Consider the following 6,000-nt stretch of genomic DNA (forward strand, 5'->3'; position numbering starts at 1 on the left):
GAAAATGCCAAGTTCTGTCATCTCCATCCTGACAGGCAAGCCACAAGCCAGTAGTTCACATGGATCCCAGCACAGTCAGAATTTTGGATAATGTGGTCTGATAATTTTCTTCCCTCTCCAAGAAGAAACTGAAGGCTATGCTTTATCTACTTCTCAGTCTGTGCTAAGTCAGAGAGTGTGTCTGTGGCATGTGCAATCTTGTTATTAGAAACTTCAGTCACTTCTCCATGGCCCCCACGTATCTATTGTATGGAGGTTGTATCAATGTTCTGACACAGGTGAGAAAGAAGACAGTGTCTTGGGAGCCCTCAGAAAATTAAGAATATCGAATGCATGGTCTCATCTCACCTTTTGTCTCCCCATTGAGATGATAACAAGTGTTTTTTGCTTTCTTTTTTCCAAAGTCGTGTGGAGCTGTGCTGTGATAGGGCTTTTAATGGGACAATGTCTTTGAGCTCTCCTACTGTTTTCAATGTGGTTTGTTTAATGCTTGCTCAGATATAAGATCCCCTCAACTAGTTTCTGAACTTCTCACAAATACAATTGGTCTGTATTGTCTCTTTGGAATATGAGGCTGGTTGTAAAAGAAAGGTCCAGGGCCTTGTCTTGGCATCTTGACGATATCCTTATAATCAACTGAATTTCAATGACTATCAGAAACATTCCATGGGGGAAAAATCCTCTTTTTAATAAATGGTACTGGCACAACTGGATAACTACATGCAAAAAAAAATCAAGTTGGACCCTTAGCTCACACCGTATAAAAATATTAATTGGCAATGATTACAATATCAAAGCATAAAGGCAAAAACTATAGCACTCTTAGAAGAAAACAGAGGAGTAAATTTTCATGTCATTGAATTTGGCAACATATTATTCTTTATAACACCAAAAATATAAGCAGTAAGAGAAAAAAAGTATAAATTGGACATCATCCAAATTAAAGTTTGTGTTTCAAAGAGCATCATTGAAAAATGAAAGACAATACAAATGAAGTAAAGCAGGTATAAATATATGCCTGATAGGGTACTAGTGCCTAGAATAGATAATGGAGACTGACAACATTATAAAAAGAGAACAAAATCGAGTCAGAAAATGGGATGCCAAGTACCTGACTGGACATTTCACTAAAAAATATTTTTAAATGGACAGAAATCACATGCAAATATGATAAACGTCATTAGTAACCAGGGAAATGCAAACCAAAACTACAGTGATACAGTATCCACTAAAATAGCTAGAATCAAAAAGTGAGAGAGAAACAAGTTAACAGAATGTGAAAATAAAATAGAATGCTCATACATTGTTTGTGGAAATGTAAAATAATTATGGTGCTATGAAAATATTTGGTAGTTCTTGCAAAGTTTAAACATAAGTTACCCTGTGATTCAACATTTTCCCTCCTAGATATATGTGAAATATTAACTAAAAAAATAGGTCTACAGAAACTTGTACAAAACTGTTTATAGTAACATTATTCATAATAGACAAATGTGGAAATAACCTAAATGTCTATAAACTAATGAGTAAAAAATATATGTGGTATATCGATATAATGGAATATTGTACAATCATGAAAATGAGTAAATTGCTACCATACGCTGCAACACGCTGAAAGATTAAAACATTATGCCAAGTGAGAGAAGCCAGTCACAGAAGACCACATTCTACATAATTTCATTAACATGAGAATCCATAATAGGAAAACCAAGAGAGACAGAAAGTAAATGAATTGCGGCTTAGAGCAGGGAATCTGAGGGAGAGTGAAATAGGATTAAGAGAAATCATACCTCAATAACAGTTGATTGAAAAGGTAATTGCATAACAGAATATTTATGTATATTTCAAGGCCCAAAACACATAGATTTGTAATGTACTGGGCAATAATAACACAGGCAATGTGGGCACAAATTAAGCTGTAATGAAGTGAGAAATAAATTCAGAGGAAAATCAGAACTAGATATTGTGAATAAGAAAGCAAATATAACTATCTCAATAAATACATACTTTCTCTCCTTCCTTCTCTAAACAGGTAAGATTTATTAATATAATAATTACACAATACATGTGGATATTGTTATACTGCATTCAAACATCATCCAACTATGGTGTCTACAGGAGATACATATTAGTTTCAAACACAAACATAAGTTAAAAGTAAAAATATAAAATAAAATATACCATGTTAACAGCAACTATAAGAAAGCTACAGTAACTAAGCTAATAAAATTCATAGACTTTAAGTTCAAATTATTAAAAATAAGGAGAGACATTTTGTAATAAAAAAGGACAAATCATTTTAAAAGATTGCAAATATTTTATTTGTAAATATTTAATTGTAAATAATTGTAAATATTGACCATCCTAGTAATGACCTAAATTAGACAAAGAAAAATTGAGAAAATTATACGGAAAATAAGCCATTAACACTAATGATCTGAAGTTTCAATACACCATTTTTAATAATGAGCAGAACAACTAGGCAGAAAATCAACAAACATATATAAGACTTCAAGAAGCCTGCAAGTTAACTAGACCTAACAAACATATATAAAACACTCCATTCAGGAAGATTAGAATATTCTGTTTTCTTAAGAGCTTGTGGAAAAATGTTTAAGATGCACCCTGGGTGTGATGTAATGCCTAAAATTAAGAGTCAATATTTTATGCTGCCTTACGTCTGAAACTGACAGGGCTGTAAATGATCTAACTTCAAGTTCTACTCCACAACCTTCTACAGATGAAGTAGGCATACAATCCTCCTTATAAAGAGGACTAGGTAAGGTTTCTAACTACTCTAAAGAATGATTTTCAATTCAATTATTTATCAGCCCATGAAATTTTTTAAACAAGCCAATCACACCCCCATGTGAAAACCAGGGATTATTTACCCTCTTGGTACTGTAAAGCCTGCCTTCTATAGATCCTGGTGGTTTACTCTGTTCCCAAGTGAAATCCTGATGTGCCCCAACATAGTGTTCAGTGACTTGTCCCCCAGACTCTGAGTATACATTACTAACAAAATGTTGTTCATCTCTGACCAGTGTTGGAAGTTATGCATTTGGTTAGTGTCATAAGGCCAGAGTGAGAATTCTGCCCTCACTAACAGGATGAATAACTGTTAATTAAAAATTAAAATGACTGGTGTCACAAAAGGGTTGTTCAAACCTTGACTGAGGACATTTCTTAACTCACCCCATAAGCCAGGTATTATCCTAATACCAAAGCTAGACAGACATTTCAAGAAAAGAAATGTCCTTTAAATGTCTCTTATGAATCAAGATGCAAAAATACACAACAAAATGCTAGCCAAACAAATCTAGCCAAATATATAAAAGATTATACCACTTGTCCAAGAAAAATTTATCACAGAAATTCAAGATTTATTTAACGTTTGATATGGTTTGGCTCTGTGTTCCCACCCAAATCTCATCTTGAATTGTAATCCCCACATGATGAGGGAGGGAGGCGATTGGATAATGGGGGAGTTTCTCCCTTGCTGTTCTCATGATAGTGAATTCTCACAAGATCTGATGGTTTTTGAAGTGGGAGATTTTTTCTGTGCTCTCACTTCTCTCTCACCTGTCACCATGTAAGATGGGCCCACTTCCCCATCTGCCATGATTGTAAATTTCCTGAGGCCTCCTCAGCCACACAGAACTGTGAGTCAATTAAACCTCCTTTCTTTGTAAATTACCCAGGCTCAGGTATTTCTTTATAGCAGTATGAGAACAAACTAATACAGTAAATTGGTACCAGGAATAAGACATTGCTATCAAGATACTTGAAAATGTGGAAGCAACTTTGGAACTGAGTAACAGGCAGAGGCTGGAATAGTTCAGAGAGTTTAGAAGAAGAGAGAAAGTTGTGAGAAAGTTAAGAACTTCCTAGAGACTTGTTGAATGGCTTTGTCCAAAATGCTGATAATGATGTGGACAATGAAGTCTGGGCTAAGGTGGTCTCAGAATGAGATGAGGAACTTTTTGGAAACTGGAGCAAAGATCACTCATGCTATGCTTTAGCAAACAGACTGGTGGCATTTTGCTTCTGCCCTAAATATCTGTGAAACTTTGAACTTGAGAGAGATGATCTGAAATTGGAACTTATGTTTAAAAAGGAAGCAGAGCTTAAAAGTTTGGAAAGTTTGCAGCATGAGGATGAATTACAAAAGAAAAACCCATTTTCTGGGGAGGAATTCAAGCTGACTGCAAAAATATGCATAAGTAATGAAGAGCCAAATGTTAATAGCCAAGACAATGGGGAAAATGGCTCCAGGTCATGTCAGAAATCTTGTCAGCAACCCCTCCCACCACAGGACTGGGGGCCTAGGAGGAAGAATGGTTTTGTGGGCAGGGCCCAGGGCCCCCACTGCTCTATGCAGCCTTGGGACATGGTGCCTTGTGTCCCAACTGCTTCAGCTCCACTTGTGGCTAAAATGGGCCAAGGTACACCTAGGACCACAGAGGGTGCGCACCCCAAACTTTCGTGGCTTCCACATGGTGTTGGGCCTGCAGGTGCAAAGAAGTCAAGAACTGAGTTTTGAGAAACTCTGCCTAGATTTCAGAGGATGTGTGGAAATGCCTGGATGTCCAGGCATTTTGGCATGTTGGCATGTTGGCATGATTGGTTTTGAAATATAAAAAGGACATGAGATTTTGGAGAGGCCAGATATGGAATGATATGATTTGGTTCTGTGTCCCCACCTGAAACCCATCTCGAATTGTAATCTCCATGTATTGAGGGAGGGACCTGTCACCCGCACTTGTTGAGCGAAGAAGGTGATTGAATCATGGGGATGGTTCACTCATGTGGTTCTTGTGATAGTGAATGAATTTTCATGAGATCTGATGGTTTTAAAAGTGGCAGTTTTTTCCTGTGCTCTGACTTCTCTCTTGCCTGCCACCATGTAAGATGTGACTGCTTCCCTTTCCACCATGATAGTAAGTTTCCTGAGACCTCCTCAGCCATGTGGAACTGTGAGTCAATTAAACCTCCTTTATTATTATTATTATTATTATTATTATTATTATTATTATTATTTTAAGACGATGTCTTGCTCTGTCACCCAGGCTGTGGTGGAGTGGTGTGATCTTGGCTTACCGCAATTTCTGCCTCCATGTTCCTGTGATTTTCCTGCCTCGGCTTCCTGAGTACCTGGGATTATAGGCATGCATTAACATGCCCACCCAATTTTTGGTGGGTTTTTTTTTTTGTATTTTTAGTAGGTATGGGGTTTCACCATGTTGGCCAGGCTGGTCTCGAACTCCTGACCTCAGGTGATCCACCCGTCTCAGCCTCCCAAAGTGCTGGGATTACAGGAGTGAACCACTGAGCCCGGCCTAAACTTCCTGTCTTTATAAATTACCCAGGCTCAGGTATTTCTTTATAGCGCTGTGAGAATTAACTAATACAACATTCAACAATGCATTAATGCATTACAACATATTCATTGAATAAATAGCAAAAAAATCAATTATTTTAATAGACACAGAAAGCTTTTAATAAAATCAATACTATTTAATGTTAAAAACGTGCATTAATCTAGGGATAAAGGATACAAAATTTCTCAACCTAGTAAAGACAACTAAAAGAGAAAGCAAACAAAAAACAAAAGCTCATATGAAACTAAGTGGTGAAAGATTAAATCCTGAGAAATGGAACAAAGCAGAGATGTTCATCTTGCTACTTCTGTTTAAGTTTTTATGAGATGTTGTATCCAGGATAATTAGACAAAAAGAAAAAGAAAAAAATAGAAAAAAGAAGGAAATAAAATAAAAGGACAGGAAGAAAGAAGGAAGAAAAGAAAGAAGAGAGGTAGGAATAAAGAGAAGAAGAGAGGAAGAAAAAAAAGAAAGAAAAGGCATTTAACTTAGAAAGCCTAAATTCAAACTATTTCTTTGCCAAGATGATATGAAATTGTACATGGAATGTCACTATTATCTTCTCATAATTTAATGTTTTTATATTATATTTACATTTTTAATTTTTAAGATTAAGATA

The sequence above is a fragment of the Rhinopithecus roxellana genome, chromosome 3, assembly GCF_007565055.1.
Source record: "Rhinopithecus roxellana isolate Shanxi Qingling chromosome 3, ASM756505v1, whole genome shotgun sequence".
In the NCBI taxonomy this organism is placed as follows: Eukaryota; Metazoa; Chordata; class Mammalia; order Primates; family Cercopithecidae; genus Rhinopithecus; species Rhinopithecus roxellana.